General features: G+C 41.0%; 1 protein-coding gene across 3 annotated transcripts in view; it reads right to left on the reverse strand.

The window, feature by feature from the left end:
- The window catches only part of ORC5 (origin recognition complex subunit 5), a 71,422-nt gene that overhangs the window by 13,489 nt on the left and 41,558 nt on the right, over positions 1–16,375 (reverse strand). Inside the window, exon 14 of one of the 3 annotated variants that reach the window (XR_014502120.1) lies at positions 5,250–5,366. The exons of the other annotated variants lie outside the window; for them this stretch is intronic. The gene's annotated coding sequence lies outside the window, so the exon portion shown is untranslated. The remainder of the gene's footprint in view (positions 1–5,249; positions 5,367–16,375) is intronic. 3 annotated transcript variants of the gene reach the window in all.

Here is a 16,375-nt window from a genome sequence, read left to right on the forward strand (position 1 = left end):
CTATTTTAAAACTCTCAATTGTTTGCAGTGTCATCGATGTTCAGCTTTTATTGCTCTTTAAAAAGCAGTGCAAAATTAGTCTTTTGGCTGCATTTGTACAAAACCCACTGCTGCTGGTACTTAAGTTCATACAGATGTTAAAACCACTAATATGTAGCAAAAAGCACTTTGAAAACCAGATGTCATTTTGAAAACACATTTCAGACAGAATGTGCAGAACTAGCCTCTTGGAATTAAATTCAATGATGCTTGCACAAATTATGTTGGCATAAAAATCCACTCATGCAGAGAGGAGCAAAGCTAACCTATGCTGGGGCGGGGGCTGGTACTGACTGTTTCTCTAAAAACAAAAATATGTTTTTAAAATATATAGTTTTTCTCACAATCACTGGTGAGGCATCCCATGGATTAAGAAAATACCTTATATAAAAAGCTAAGATCTGTCAGTAAAGCAACACTTAAAGAATCTTGAGTTCTTAGTAATCCAAACGCCCTTAATACTTAAATACAAGGCTGCAATCCTATACCTCAGGTCGATCGTGGTAGCAGGTTAGTGATCACCTTTGTGTTCCCTCCCAAAAAAGCTCAACAACTTTGGTCACCCCCCCCCCCCAATCTCAACAACTCCTGGCAATGAAAATGGGTAGATCACAGCCGATCTTTTTATACCGTGAGTAGATCACAGTATCTTGGAAGTTGGACATGCCTGCTATACCGATATTCTATCTGTTGAAAATGCTTCCTTCTGAGTAGACATATGTAGTATCGCACTGATAAATCTGATAACACACACAACTTTAATGAGGACTGCAAAATATTCTGTCAAGTGCAAGATGTGTCACAGAGGGTGTATGGGTACTAGAAAGCTACCTCCCAAGGATTTGCTGAATTAGCTAATTTGAACTAGAATACAAAAAAGGGAGGTGTGAGGAAGTCGAGGAAACAAGTAAATGAAAGATAAAGATATGGAAATTGGATGTGTTTTTTAATTTTTTGGCTTTTTCTTGTTGTTTTGATGTATTGTTCTTTCTTTTTATTTTTGATGTACCATATTTTTCGCTCTATAAGACGCACCAGACCACAAGACGCACCTAGTTTTTGGAGGAGGAAAACAAGAAAAAAAATATTCTGAATCTCAGAAGCCAGAACAGCTGCGCAGTGAAAGCAGCAATCCCTCTTGCTGTTCTGGCTTCTGGGATAGCTGTGCAGCCTGCATTTGCTCCATAAGACGCACACACATTTCCCCTTACTTTTTAGGAGGGAAAAAGTGAGTCTTATAGAGCAAAAAATACGGTATTGTCTGTTAAATTTTTTATTGTTTTTTCCCCCTTTTATATTCTTTTTCTGTAACTATAAAACTTTTAATAAATATCATTTTTTTTAAAAAAGGAAAGGTACCTCCCTTGCAGGAACCTCCCCATTTCCATCTAAGCCATCTAAGCCATGTGGCAGCTGTGGAACAAATAACTGCAAAGGAAGGAAACATGTCAATAAAATGTAGATTCCTCTCTGCTTAGAGGTGCATGCGAGGAGGCAAGAGGAGAGGAAAGAAAGTACTGGTATGCCATTTAATACACAGCACCATCCCCAGAGTACCGGAAAGTACCTCTACCCAGACCCTGAACCTCAGGCTTAGCTACTTGAAACTAAATAAAATAAAAAAGTTGTGTATGTGCCATCAATCTGTCAACTATGACTCTAGAAATAATTTGGCCATAACAGCGATATAAGATGCTCTGAAAATCCAATATGCCCTACTCTAGGTCCTCTGACAACACACTGTCAAAGGGCAAGTCATGACAAAACAACAACAAAAAACAACTATCTGAAGCTTCAAGCCCCATACAGAGAAAGAACTTGGGAATCTATGAAGATTGTTTCAGGTAATTTGTTATTCTCACATAGGCATACAAAACAGCGGGGGGTGCGGCACACTCACTTTTCACTAATTGTATTATTTATTAAAAAGTGTGGTAAACAATATTCATCCCATTACTAGCCAAGAGGTGGGCTTAAGAACTGGACTGAAAGCACTCTGAGTTCTCAGTATAAAATAGGCTTCAAATGAAAATGGCTGCTTTTTATGAGACGAACAGAGGTCATACTTCACCCACAATGTACAAAGGATATTTCATTTACCAGTTCAGGGTCAAAGATGTCAGACTGACTCAGTCTGTTAAAGTTTAATCAAACCTCCACTAGTGTTTTGCCTGATTTTTATGAATTACTAATTTGTAAAGTTATCAATTGTCTTCCAGTATCCCCTACTACTATTCTTCATTTTCTCTCTCTCTAAAGTATCACTATTATGGAAACAGTACTAAACTTTGTCATTTTTAAAATCATAAATATCATCTCCTTTTTCACTTATTAATGAAACCTTTCCTTTCCACATTATATCTTCAGACACTGAAAATTGAGAGGAAAGCCCAATTTTCATAACATTTTCAGATAGTTAACATTAACTCATCCAGATTCATATTCTGCACCTGCTTATATATTCTCACTGATTCATATGAGGCTTATATATTTCTTTTAGATTTGTTGTTTAATATTTATTTTATTCATATTCTGCTCTTACGTACAGTTCCCAGTGGTCTCACATCCAGATTACAGATCCACATCTCTTAGCTTTAGTAATGTTAATGCTTAACTGTTTCTAGAATCCAGTTATTGGGGCTTACACATTTTTTCTGTGCCAATGTCTTTAACGCTACAGAACTTGATGTCTAGATACCTTAGTGCAGGTGTGGGAAACCGTGGCCCTGGAGATGTTGCTTAGACTAAACCTCCCATCATCCTTGACAGTGAGATGAGGCTGATGGAAGTTAGAAGCCCAACATCTGAGGGGCTATATAGACTCCCCAATCCATCTGTCATTCTCCAAAAAACAGGCAGCTTACACATGCAAGCCTACGTACCTGTCACTATGCAGTTGTGAATGAGAATACATGACAGCATGATAACATATTGGCTTTAATGAGACAGGGATGCGGCTGGCACTGTGGGTTAAACCACAGAGCCTAGGACTTGCCGATCAGAAGGTTGGCGGTTCGAATCCCCGTGACGGGGTGAGCTCCCGTTGCTCAGTCCCTGCTCCTGCCAACCTAGCAGTTTGAAAGCACGTCAAAGTGCAAGTAGATAAATAGGTACCGCTCTGGCGGGAAGGTAAATGGCGTTTCCGTGTGCTGCTCTGGTTCGCCAGAAGTGGCTTAGTCATGCTGACCACATGACCCGGAAGCTGTACGCCAGCTCCCTCGGCCAATACAGCGAGATGAGCGCCGCAACCCCAGAGTCGGCCACAATTGGACCTAATGGTCAGGGGTCCCTTTACCTTTACATTTATCAAGGTAGTATTGGGATTCCACTATTTATGGAGGCTGGAAAAAGCAACCAGTGTTGTGGAAATTGCCGTTGGATTTGAAATGGCTTCTGCACACTAGGGTGACACATTTTGGCATGTTTAGCTTCCAATACGGAAGGACGAAAAAAGCTACATATCCCTCTTTGATTCAAATATTAGATGTAACATGCCATCATGAATAGCTATACATGTTTAAACTTTAGAGTTTTATGCTTAAGTGGAGCAGAATGCTTTTAAGTTCAATTTCAGGCCATGGTTTATTTTAGAATTTTCACCTAGCCTCTAACTGAACCCAATGATGCATCCCCTAGTAATTATACCACATACATTCTTTAAAGCACTGACATATTGACATCATTAGAAGACTATAGAAAACTGGATATGCTTCTCAATATTAGATCTTCATCAGCACACTGCTAAACAAAATTATATTTGTGCAAAAATATGCTTAACGTATACAGCTTTCATTTTCCAAATGGTGTTAGAAGCATGTGTTAATTGCTGTCTATTTTAAATGTATGATAATTAAATGTTGAAAGGGTATTGATCCAATCTGGCAAGATATTAACAAGGCCTAATTACCCAATACCATCCACACACCAACAAGAGCTGGCTGCTTATGTGTTTTGAAATATAGATTTTTAAAATGCTGTATCACAGGAAGACACACACACAACGTGTGGGAACTTTGTTTAAAATGCGACACTTCAACATAGAAAGAACTACCATGTGCTATTTCCCCTCTCAATATTTCCAAAACAAATTAAAAATAGGAAAAATGTTTTTAATCATACAGCATCCCTAATGTTTTCCTATTGATCAGCATACACTGATTATGTGTACATATACATTAGATTATGTGTACATAAGTTAGTTAGTTAGTTATGTATGTATGACTATCCAAAAAAGAAACAAAGAGGAAGAAATTAAGAACCAATGTGATCCAGACAGACAACTGGAGAATTAAATTGCTGGTTGAAGTGCAGCTTAGCCAAAGTTTGCTTGGGTTGGTAAGCTGCAGGTCAGACTGCAAAATGGCAATGATCCACCCAGTTCTTAAGGAAAATCACATTTTAAAAGATGCTGTTTACATGCATGGAAAATAGAAGAGAAACTGAAGGAGAAAACATTTTTCCTAGAGTTGTTTTTTTTAAAGGAGGCACCCAAGTTCATTTGCTTATGGCATTCGTTAAGACCTCCCAAATCCTAGAAGAAGCATTATATCAAACCATTACAAAACCATCAGAATTCCCAATATGACTTGTTAAAGTGCACGTTTCTATGGAGATAGGCAGAGCTGTAGAAGCCAGAGACATAATTAAACTGAATTCCAGATAGTTAGCATGTTGCATCCAAAACATCAGGAGTCCTCTAGGCACCTAACATTTTGACGCATGAGTTATCATAGGTTACATATTATGAGAATTAAGGTCCAATTCTGGACAACTCTCACTGAAATGTGTGTAGGTAGCATGCGGCAGTAGTTCTTGACGCCTTAGTCTCCTAAAGCTACCTGGCTTCATCCACAAAGAGCTCCAAGACAAAGATTACTGTGTGTACTTACCTAGTGTGGGAACCTACATCTCTACTGTGTCTGGTCTATTCCATCTCCTAGCACCGCTTACCCTTCATGCTTAATGTACTTTATAATGCATAATAATAATAATAATAATAATAATAATAATTTATTTGAACCCCACCCACCTGGCTGAGTTTCCCCAGCCACTCTGGATGGCTCTCAATCGAGTATTTAAAACAATACAGCATTAAATATTAAAAACTTCCCTAAACAGGGCTGCCTTCAGATGTCTTTTAAAAACAGGATAGTTGCTTATTTCCTTGACATCTGATGGGAGGGCGTTCAAAACGAACAAAAACTTTTTACCTCTTCATTTTACTCCTGTGTATAGGAAGAAAAGCACTCCAGCCAAACTTGCAGAGTGTTTTAAATATGCTGGCAAGGACTATTCTTCGTCAGCAACCACCACAAAATTGTTTGGCCCTGAAACACACACAAGGCAAGGGCGAATAAATGCTTTAAGGCCTGGAACTTGGTTGGGACTCTGAACTGAGATTTTGTGTTTCACTTGCCAATCTGGGCATGAAATTCCCTTTCAAGGGAGTCTCCTGGGTGCAAAGAGATATACTTGGGCATAATTCTCATTAAATAATTATTTTTTATCAGAGAGCAGCAGAAAGACATTGTGTAAAGTAGATTCACCAAAATGAAGTTCAGACGATGACAGGAGTCAGACAACCAAGAAGATGCAAGTTCTGTCAAGGCCAAATGTCCACAAGCCTGAGCCTATGTATTTTAATGAAGTTTGTGCCATCCTAAACCCTCGGGAAGTGATACCTGCATGTGGTGTTTTTCCTTATAACTGGAAAAAAACTGACTTGGTAAGCCAAGCTTGTTACAATCAGCACGAGCAAGGGGTATAGGAACCAGACCTTTCTTAAGGTGCACATGTATTCTGCAGGGGGCTCACATTAATAGCAACCACTTCTAAAGTAATAACCACCTTCCGTGATGTGAAGCTCTTGGTCCCGCTTGTACTAATTAGCCATGAAATATTAATAGCAGTTTAACCTCCTCATCTCCTTAAATACACAAACACAGCACATAATTGGAAGACAATTGAGAAGAGCCTCTCAAATGAAAGCCTGTTGAAAAGCAATCTACTTGCTATCAGTTGTCCACCATTCCATTCCATTTTATTTTATTGGCAAAAGCAGGTTATTACTATCACATAGAGGCCTGAAACTCAACCAGCACTTCATTTCAACTGTTGCTATTCTTCAGGTGCTACTTGGTTTGTTGGGATTCCATCTGTTTAGAACACATTCCCCTTCAAAAAGAATACTTTACAAATGCTCATCAAGTCTAGCATACATTAAAAGTAAAGGTAAAGGTACCCCTACCCGTACGGGCCAGTCTTGACAGACTCTAGGGTTGTGCGCCCATCTCACTCAAAGAGGCCAAGGACCAGCGCTGTCCGAAGACACTTCCGGGTCACGTGGCCAGTGTGACATCGCTGCTCTGGCGAGCCAGAGCCGCACACGGAAACGCCGTTTACCTTCCCGCTAGTAAGCGGTCCCTATTTATCTGCTTGCACCCAGGGGTGCTTTCGAACTGCTAGGTTGGCAGGCGCTGGGACCGAACAGCGGGAGCGCACCCCGCCGCGGGGATTCGAACCGCCGACCTTTCGATCGGCAAGCCCTAGGCACTGAGGCTTTAACCCACAGCGCCACCCGCGTCCCTCATACATTACACCTTTGCAATTCTCCATCTTAAATGTCAATAAATAATAAATCTCTAAAATTCTACCGTAGGCATCCGTTTCCTGTATTTCCCAATTGACCTGATCTTCATATGCCATGCCCATTAACTTCTGCAAAGCACCATACAAATTGAGTTTGTGACTTTACCCCTTATTTCCAGACCAACCGTGCCTTACAAAGATGTCTGCAAGCATGACATTAACCCCGCCACGTGGAAATCCCTTGCAGATGACCATCACGTCTGGAGGCAGTCATTCATTCATTCAATTTCTATGCAGATTTCACTCAAGTGAGTCAGTTACCAGAGGAGGAATGACCGCTGGGAGGAGTGCAAAAAGAACAAACTCCATGGTATACCTGCATGAGCATAACAGGACACCTTTATCTGTCCTAGCTGTAACAAAACATGTCTCTCCCGTATTGGTCTCTCAACTACAACAGGCGCTGTAACTCTCCAACACCGAAGCTGCAGTCGTCCACTCTCTCCACTGCCCTGACATTCCAATTATGACTCAAATCCCCACATGCACAGGGGGGGGGGGGATTAAATGAGATAAGTACTTTGTTCATTGGGACGCAGGTGGCGCTGTGGGTAAAACCTCAGCGCTTAGGACTTGCCGATCGCATGGTCGGTGGTTCGAATCTCCGCGGCGGGGTGCGCTCCCGTCGTTCGGTCCCAGCGCCTGCCAACCTAGCAGTTCGAAAGCACCCCCGGGTGCAAGTAGATAAATAGGGACCACTTACCAGCGGGAAGGTAAACAGCGTTCCGTGTGCTGCGCTGGCTCGCCAGATGCAGCTTGTCACGCTGGCCACGTGACCCGGAAGTGTCTGCGGCCAGCGCTGGCTCCCGGCCTATAGAGTGAGATGAGCGCACAACCCTAGAGTCTGGCAAGACTGGCCCGTACAGTGTGTGTAGTGGTTAAGAGGGTAGTCTCGTAATCTGGGGAACCGGGTTCGAGTCTCTGCTCCTCCACATGCAGCTGCTGGGTGACCTTGGGCCAGTCACGCTTCTCTGAAGTCTCTCAGCCCCACTCACCTCACAGAGTGTTTGTTGTGGGGGAGGAAGGGAAAGGAGAATGTTAGCCGCTTTGAGACTCCTTAAAGGGAGTGAAAGGCGGGATATCAAATCTAAACTCCTCTTCTTCTTCTTCTCTTTCCTGAGTGCTTCTGTAGAACATGTGAAATGGTTCACGATGGCTAGCAGAACAGAAATAGTAAAAAATGCAGCGTGGCCTTAGTAAAGTATGTCTTTCAGGAATGTAGCCCTGAAACACTCATTGCAAAGCTTTCTCCCTCCTCCCTGCTCAATCACAAGGTTGCTTGATGCTATTTTAATTTGCACTTCCGGATGTAGTAATGTGGTTATTTTCCCCAGCATGTAACTAAGGCAAAATTCATGCAAAGAATATAAAGTATGGAACAATAAAGTAGAAATACATATGAATATTCACTGAAACTTCAGTCTAGCAGTTTATTATAGGCCTGGAATCCAGCTGTGCTTATATCTACTTATATACTTGCTGACTATAAAATAGTCAACATGTGGGCACATCTGAAAAGATTGTGTTGCAGAGCAGCAACCAATTCACATTTAAATCTTGAATGATATATGGGACACATTCCATGGCAGTCATTCTTCAGACACCTGTAAATGCTTTGTTTGTGCACAAGACATGCAGAAAAACAAGAATTTGTTTAATTTGGACACTTCTGAGTTTTAAAGAGACACTCCAAAAAGCAATGAGTTTTGTCTGAAACCTCTAGTATTTTTCCCTTTTTATTATATTAACAATTATACTATTTTAAAAAACCAAGCAGAAAACTGCTATATTTATATAGCAATTCTTTGAATATCTCATTTTTAATTCTTTGAATATCTCATTTTTTCTGAAGAAACAGGAAAAGAACACCTATGGTGTTAATTCAATGCATTTATAAATACGTTTGGAGACTGATGAGTTAAGTGGTTCTATTTAAGATATTCAGACTGTGGGTAGTTAGTTCCCATTAAGAATGAAAATATACAGGTTGGGAGCGTATCTCTAGAAGCAGCATTGTCACTTGAGGTCTGGGAAGGAGCACCTGTCTCAATATCTGTCATTGGTTATGAGGAAGAGATTTTAGGTACCCTCCAATTATCGGACAAGTTGATTCACCTTTGGACTGTTGGGTCTTATCATTCACTAGAAATGTGGTACTGAATATATGGAGGATATAGGAAGCTGTCTTATACCAGGTCAAACTATTTGTCCATGTAACCCAGTACTATCTGCTTTGACCGGCACCAATTCTCCAGAGTTTCAGGCAGAGATTTCTCCCACCAAGTGCTGTCTGATCCTTTTAACTGGAGATGCTAGCGATGGAATCGGAGAACTTATGCATGACACTGAGCTACCATCCCTGGAACTAATATATACTGGACGCGGGTAGTGCTGTGGGTTCAACCACAGAGCCTAGTACTTGCTGATCAGAAGGTTGGAGGTTCAAATCCCCGCAATGGGGTGAGCTCCCATTGCTCGGTCCCTGCTCCTGCCAACCTAGCAGTTCGAAAGCACGTCAAAGTACAAGTAGATAAATAGGTAGGAAGGTACTGCTCCGGCAGGAAGATAAACGGCGTTTCCATGTGCTGCTCTGGTTTGCCAGAAGCGGCTTAGTCATGCTGGCCACATGACCCGGAAGCTGTATGCTGGCTCCCTCGGCCAATAAAGCGAGATGAGGGCCGCAACCCCAGAGTCGGTCACAACTGGACCTAATGGTCAGGGGTCCCTTTACCTTTACCTTTTATACTACAAAACACATAAAGATGACGCTTCCAAGACTATCAAAGCAAGCCCCACAAAAAAGCCTAGGTTATTATAAAACAAACAATCACACAAATAAGAGGTTAGCTGTACACATACATTGGATCCCATCTTGTTTACAACGCTACCAACAACAATAGAGTTAAAACCTTTGCTTTTAAGATTTTTTCGTAAATGATAGCTTTCAGCACAGCACACACTTTCTGCACATTTCCCTCTCACTATTGAATTCCCTTCCTCACACTAGCAAAATTAAAGTCACTGGGGGAAGGACTCAAGGAGCACATCTCTCAGGTTCCCAACAATAACCATCAAGGTTGACATACGTCAGTTCTTCCGCATATAAGTCTTGAAGGTGAGCACTTCTGTGCAAGTACAGCAATTTCAGAAGTGGTTAAAGATCATTTTAATAAATCAAATGTTTAAAATTTGAATCGAGAGGTGTTTAACATATGCCTCTTTTTATTTATAATTATGTTACAACAGATATAAATTCAAGAAAAGGCTAAACCTACACTTACAATCTCAAACTGAAATACAGACCTTTTATCACACAAGCTGAAGCCTGCCTTTTATGTAAACAGATATAGTCAAATATTTATTTGTTTCTTTGTTTATTTAGAGCATTTATACTCCAAACCTCTAGTCAAACATACTTACAATATATAAAATCACAATTCCATGAAATCAGTGCAAAACCACAAAAGAGAAAGGGCCAGCAGCTAAAAAACTGATTCTTGAGTTGCATAAACATTGCATTTAGAGTTTAGTTTCTGACTCAGGCTCTAGTCAGGACATCACAGAAGACACTGACCCCTGTTGTCTCAACAGGGTCATTTCCTGGGACATTATTTAGTACTTCTGTTTATTATGTCTTCCAGTTAATTGATCTTTGAAGCATGTTCAAGCAATCTAGTTTTGAATATTTATGACTATCAAAGATATTTACTTTTGCTATTGTGGAAGGACACTGTTCTGTCTAGTAACAAGCAGCCCTTTCTAAAACACTGTAGGCATCTCATCTTGCTTAGCGTCTCTCCATATGTAAGGGGGTCAAAACAAAAACAAATTTCATAATCACAACACACCTTTTCTCCAAACGAACATAATTCTGAAATTTATGTGTGTGTCTCTCAGTCTCTCTCTCTCTCAGTATATTTCTGATTTATCATGGGGCATGGTTAACAAGATTACCCTGCACTGCCTCTTATGCATTAGCAACACCAAATATCCATGTGAATTAGAGAGTATAATAGGTCATTATGGAATTTATCTTACTGATTCTATGGTACAACTTGGCTGGGAATGAGTATTTTATGGCATTTTAATACATTTTTATTGTGTTCTAGCCGATTTTTGAAGCTTAAAAACTAAATACTCGGTCTATTCTGTCTATTTTAAAGTCACATAAATTTTGTTAAACAAATACCACTGCTTAATGATTGCCAAATGCTGTGGTGGAGGGATATCAATAACACGTTTCTCAATATATTGGAAAGAGAAATGAAAGTGAGTAAGGGAAAAGGCAATTAATCATGGAATATTCTGTTTTTATTACAATTACTGTATCAAAGGCAAGATTTAAAGCAGAACAGAGGAAGTAAGGATCAAGGTTAATGCCTATTCTGAAGAGAATTTACATAAATTAGGCTGTGCTACTGAACTGAGAGGCTCATTTTGCCAATTTATTCTATGTGAGATCACAGAAACCAGTGACAGAAAATTTATATTTACAACACCTTCCCTCTTCTCCCTCCAGACACATTCACAATATTCAAAGCTATGCTCTCCTTTGAATCAAAATCATTTACTTGTTCCAAATGTGAAGTTCCTCAATTTTCTCCACCCCTTTGGATTTACAGCCTCAAAATGTTTGTTGAGACAACCATCCTCACGTAAACAGCAAAAGTGCTTTTTAGTTGAACTAACGAAAAACAGGTCATTAAGCTTCGCAGGGAAGATGAAGGCCACCATCATTCTTCTTTTTTGTTTTAAACCCAATCTATCAACTGGAAGCATAAGCACTCAGAGACCTATTAGACAGCTGAAGAGTTTTCATTAAAGACACCTGCCTTATTTATTTTGTATTAGGTGGCAGGACAAGATCACCGACAATGTAGTCGAAGAGCGCTAACCGTGTAAACACAGAGGCCGTCATAATCGACACTCAGCTGGGAAGGACACATTGTTCAGATGCATGACATCAGAACGGAGCAGGTGCTAAGCTGGCAGGTGGTAGAAAGCAGCAAGTAAGCGGCATAATGCAAGCTATAAAAAGGACTTCAGTGAAGAGGCTTCTGTGGGATGCAATAGGGATATTTTCTATCAGGACACTCTTGTTTGTCAATGGACAAGAAGTGAAGCGCTTCAAAAAATGTAATCCCCCCAGCATTATGCATGCCACTCATAAACCTCCCCTCTCTTTTGTCATAACCGTTTCCGCTGCCAAATTGTAGACTGCAAGGTACCATCAGCTTTGCTTAGTAGGAAAGTGTCCTGTACCCTGATAACGCTTTTGGTCCCTCCTGCCACTTTGCAATGGGTGGGTGTACAAACGATGTCTTGAGCCTTTCCGTTTCATGGCTTCCCAGTCTCCATACAACCAACCCCGAAACTGGCAGTGAAGATTGCATATAGTCATAAAGGTAAATGTAAAGGTACCCCTGCCCATACGGGCCAGTCTTGACAGATTCTAGGGTTGTGCGCTCATCTCACTCTATAGGCCGGGAGCCAGCGCTGTCCGCAGACACTTCCGGGTCACGTGGCCAGCGTGACATCGCTGCTCTGGCGAGCCAGCGCAGCACATGGAAACGCCGTTTACCTTCCCGCTAGTAAGCAGTCCCTATTTATCTACTTGCACCCGGGGGTGCTTTCGAACTGCTAGGTTGGGAGGCGCTGGGACTGAGCAGCGGGAGCGCACCCCGCCGCGGGGATTCGAACCGCTGACCTGACGATTGGCAAGTCCTAGGGCCTGAGGTTTTACCCACAGCACCACCCGCGTCCCTATATAGTCATACTTCGGGTTAAATATGCTTCAGGTTGAGCATTTTCAGGTTATGCTCCCCGGCGACCCAAAAGTACTTCCGGGTTTCGCCACTCGCACATGCACAGACGCTCAAAATGACGTCACGCGAATGCGCGGAAGCAGCAAAACGCGACCCGCGCAGTTGCGTGTTACGTTCTACTCAGGATGCGAACGGGACCCTGGAATGGATCCCGTTTGCATCCAAAGGTACCACTGTATACACATTTGGGCAGGGTGACAGGGATAGAGGCCAAACAGAATACTAAATTTTAAGAACGTTAAAGAAAGGCAACAAAACCTTGCTGCATTTGGGTAGAATGTGAGGTTTTAACTTATGCCCCAATTATTCCTAGCAGGTATTTGGTTTTGACACCAAGAACCTCAAAGACTGAGATTGAGACTTAGTCTGGTGAGGAAATGAGACTGTGGGCACTCAGTTCTCAAATCTCTTCCAGGGACCAAAGGAAACATTAAGAATTGTCCCTGCAACTGTCAAGTAATCTGAAGCATCTGGTTTGGATTGGCCTGGTATAAATACTGAGAATCTGTATCTTCTTCACTTTCATGGTCACAGATCAGTATCATCAGCCTTCTGCCTGAGATCTATTTGCTATATCCCAAAAATAATCCAAAGGATCCTGGGAGGAAATAAGCTAGAGATTTCTGCAATGATCTTGTGGTTTTTTTCTGTTTTTTAGAATATTTTGTGTTGTAAGGTAAAGGTAAAGGGACCCCTGACCATTAGTCGTGGCCGACTCTGGGGTTGCGGCGCTCATCTCGCTTTACTGGCCAAGGAACCCGGAGTACAGCTTCCGGGTCATGTGGCCAGCATGACTAAATTGCTTCTGGCAAACGAGAGCAGCGCACGGAAACACCGTTTACCTTCTCACTGGAGCTGTACCTATTTATCTACTTGCACTTTGACGTGCTTTTGAATTGCTAGGTTGGCAGGAGCAGGGACCGAGCAACTGGAGCTCACCCCGTTGCGGGGATTCGAACTGCCGACCTTCTGATCAGCAAGTCCTAGGCTCTATGGTTTAACCCACAGTGCCACCCGCAGTGTGCTGTACACTGCCTCAATATTTTACATGAGTGGTACATACTTTTAAAAACAGAATAAATAAAATTATTCCCCAGTCTCAAACTCAGTTATGCATTCCCATGATCTCAGCATTGAACTTACAATGCCCAACAAACAAGAAGCTCAAGGTCCTCCACAATAATTCAAAGACCATTATAAGGCCAACTTTGACTACTTCTATTTTTTAGTGTGAAATTCAACAAGGAAAGACTTTAAGTAATGACTCAAGCAAGTAATGAAGGACAGAGTTACTAAACCAAGAAATGAGCAAACCCATGTACCCTAGAGAAATATTTGCATGTGAAATAAATTGTTCCTAAGCCCAGAAATCACTATGTCTGGGTCTAATTTATATTTTCCCCTGGATTGCCTCTCAGTCACATATCTCAGGTCAAGATACACAGTCTTGGATGACACTTAAAATAGTTTTACTAAGATAAAAAGGTATAATCAGATTTGAACAGCAGATACATAACTTATAAGGAATGCTCAGAGTAAAAATAATTTAAAGAGAAAAAAAATGTTCAATCAGATAATAATTGAAATAGTGTAACCTTTTAAAAGCATCAGTTATAGAGGTTACATATTATTTCCTAAGAGTTACAAAGAAAAAGATATAACCAAAATTAGGCTTCTCTGGGTGGGAGAATGTCTACTTTTGCCATATATAAAAATTCTATTATTCCCATTAACCACAAAGTTATAATATATGAGGGTCTAATTATCCAAATAAGATTTAAGTGGTCGTAATACAGATAATCATGTAGTTTCCAATTACTCTAAACCCATTAATTTCCTTATTTATCAAAGCCACTGGCTTTGCAATTTCCATTTCAAAGGTCAAGCCTACCTGTCTTACAAAGGCTCAGGCTTTGCACTGTCCTGTTGCTGTGCTACTTATAAAATTTTGTCAAGTTACTCATCCCAATTTTTTTCCTGCTTCAAATATCTTTAGCTGAGCATGATACACAGGCCTTCCTTCATGCTGTAAATCTGACTAGGGTTAGAAGTCCAGAACACTTCTAAAATAATAGCTGCTTTGGCTTCAGTTCCAGAATGACTGCTACTGACCTTAATATTGGAATATTTGGATATGTGCATATCATTCTCAAGCACAAACTCGCCACTCTATACTTGCAGGCTCCTTCAGTACCAAATTCCTCACAAATACTCTCTCCCTGAAATAAATATGCATTTTTTGCTGATATATGCTATAGTTTTATCAACACAGTGCACACAAGTCCTAAAAATGAATTTAAAAGAGAGAGAAGACTGCCATGTAGGCAATAGCATGAAACCAGCAGGTTTGCTGAAAAGCGAACTGGCAGTGGCCTTTCAAAGTGCATAGAGTAACACCTAAACAGTCTTGAGATATATATGAAGAAACCTCTATACTGCGTAAAGAACACATGTGAGTAATCCACAGTAGCTGAATTTGCCCAATGCTGAGATTCAAAACCACTGTATCCTTCCAAGGGCATCACAGAAAGCTCAATGGCCTGATTCACATGTCACACTGAGCCAGGCGTCTAGAGAGGAAATGGAGGCCACTTTGCTCTGAAATAGCTGTTTGGCTGCTGAGCTGAGGTAAGCCATGGTTTGGTTTAGCATGTTGTCTGAAGCTGGGCTTGTGTTTCAGCTATTTCCTGGCAAACCATAAACTATAATCAAGGTTTGTCCTGTGACTTGTGATATACTATTTATGAGCAAAAGGGGTAATATTTACAACTTCTGTTTCTTAACCCAAATATTTTTTTATTTTCATTTGGATAACAGCATCGTCTCTTAAAACATTTGTTTATATGTAATCATACAGTATGTATTATTAACGTTTAGAATTGCACAAAAGACCAAATGCTGGTATATGGGATGAACACTATAATCTGAAGATTTAAACACAGAATTATTACTATTAATCTGTTATTAGTGTTCCGTCTGTGGGTAGCAGCAGGGTAACTGAGATTATCTTCCTTCAAATACTTAACGCGGCCCCATTAGGTGCTATAGGAAAATACTGTTTAAATGTGGGAAGCCACATTTGCATTCTGTCCATCTGATCAATCAAGCACTGCCTTAAAAACACTTAAGCTGTTAATTGCGCCAAAAATGCCGCTATGAATCAACTCTCAAGGTTGCATATTTAGCTCTTCTTTTTGCTATTTGCAGGAAGTGAAATGTCCTTGTTCTCTTTACATCTAGCTGTCACTTTCGGGGAGGGTGACTGATCAATTCCAGAATACTGTTCAAATAGGTGAAACTGGTGTGAAGAAGGGAGTCAGTAGCAGAGAGGCTCTGGGCGCCCAGAGAGGCTTGCAAGATCATCCTTAATGGAAACAGGCAAGGCCAGGACAAAGAAGAGAGCCTCAGCAGCGCATGGCGGTGCTTTGTTGCACAAAGTCTGGCCACAGGAAGGGAACAGTAATGGACAGTGAGCCATTTCAGGATACAGCATCACTCCCATCACTATCATAACCCAAGGGCTGTGTGGAGGTGGTACCACCTCCCTCCCATAAAGAACCTGCTAACAACAGCCAGGAGCTCTCAAAGTCAAGGAAACAAGGTAATAATTGTTCTGTTGCAGTTCATGGGAAATTGAGGGAAATCTAGTATTTTTACTGGGATTGTACTACAGAACAACAGCATAGCATTTATACAGTCATTTCAAGTGCCTAAAGCCCTTCACATTATCTCACTAATCTTTTCAACAACCCACAAAGCTAGAGAAGTATTATTACCCCCACACTGCAGATGCAATTTTAGGGCATGAGAAAGATATAAGCTGAACAACATGGTGACCAGGTTGTTGGCATCTGTCTGTCTCG

This window comes from Podarcis tiliguerta (assembly GCF_965153285.1).
Source record: "Podarcis tiliguerta genome assembly, chromosome: 10".
Taxonomy (NCBI): Eukaryota; Metazoa; Chordata; class Lepidosauria; order Squamata; family Lacertidae; genus Podarcis; species Podarcis tiliguerta.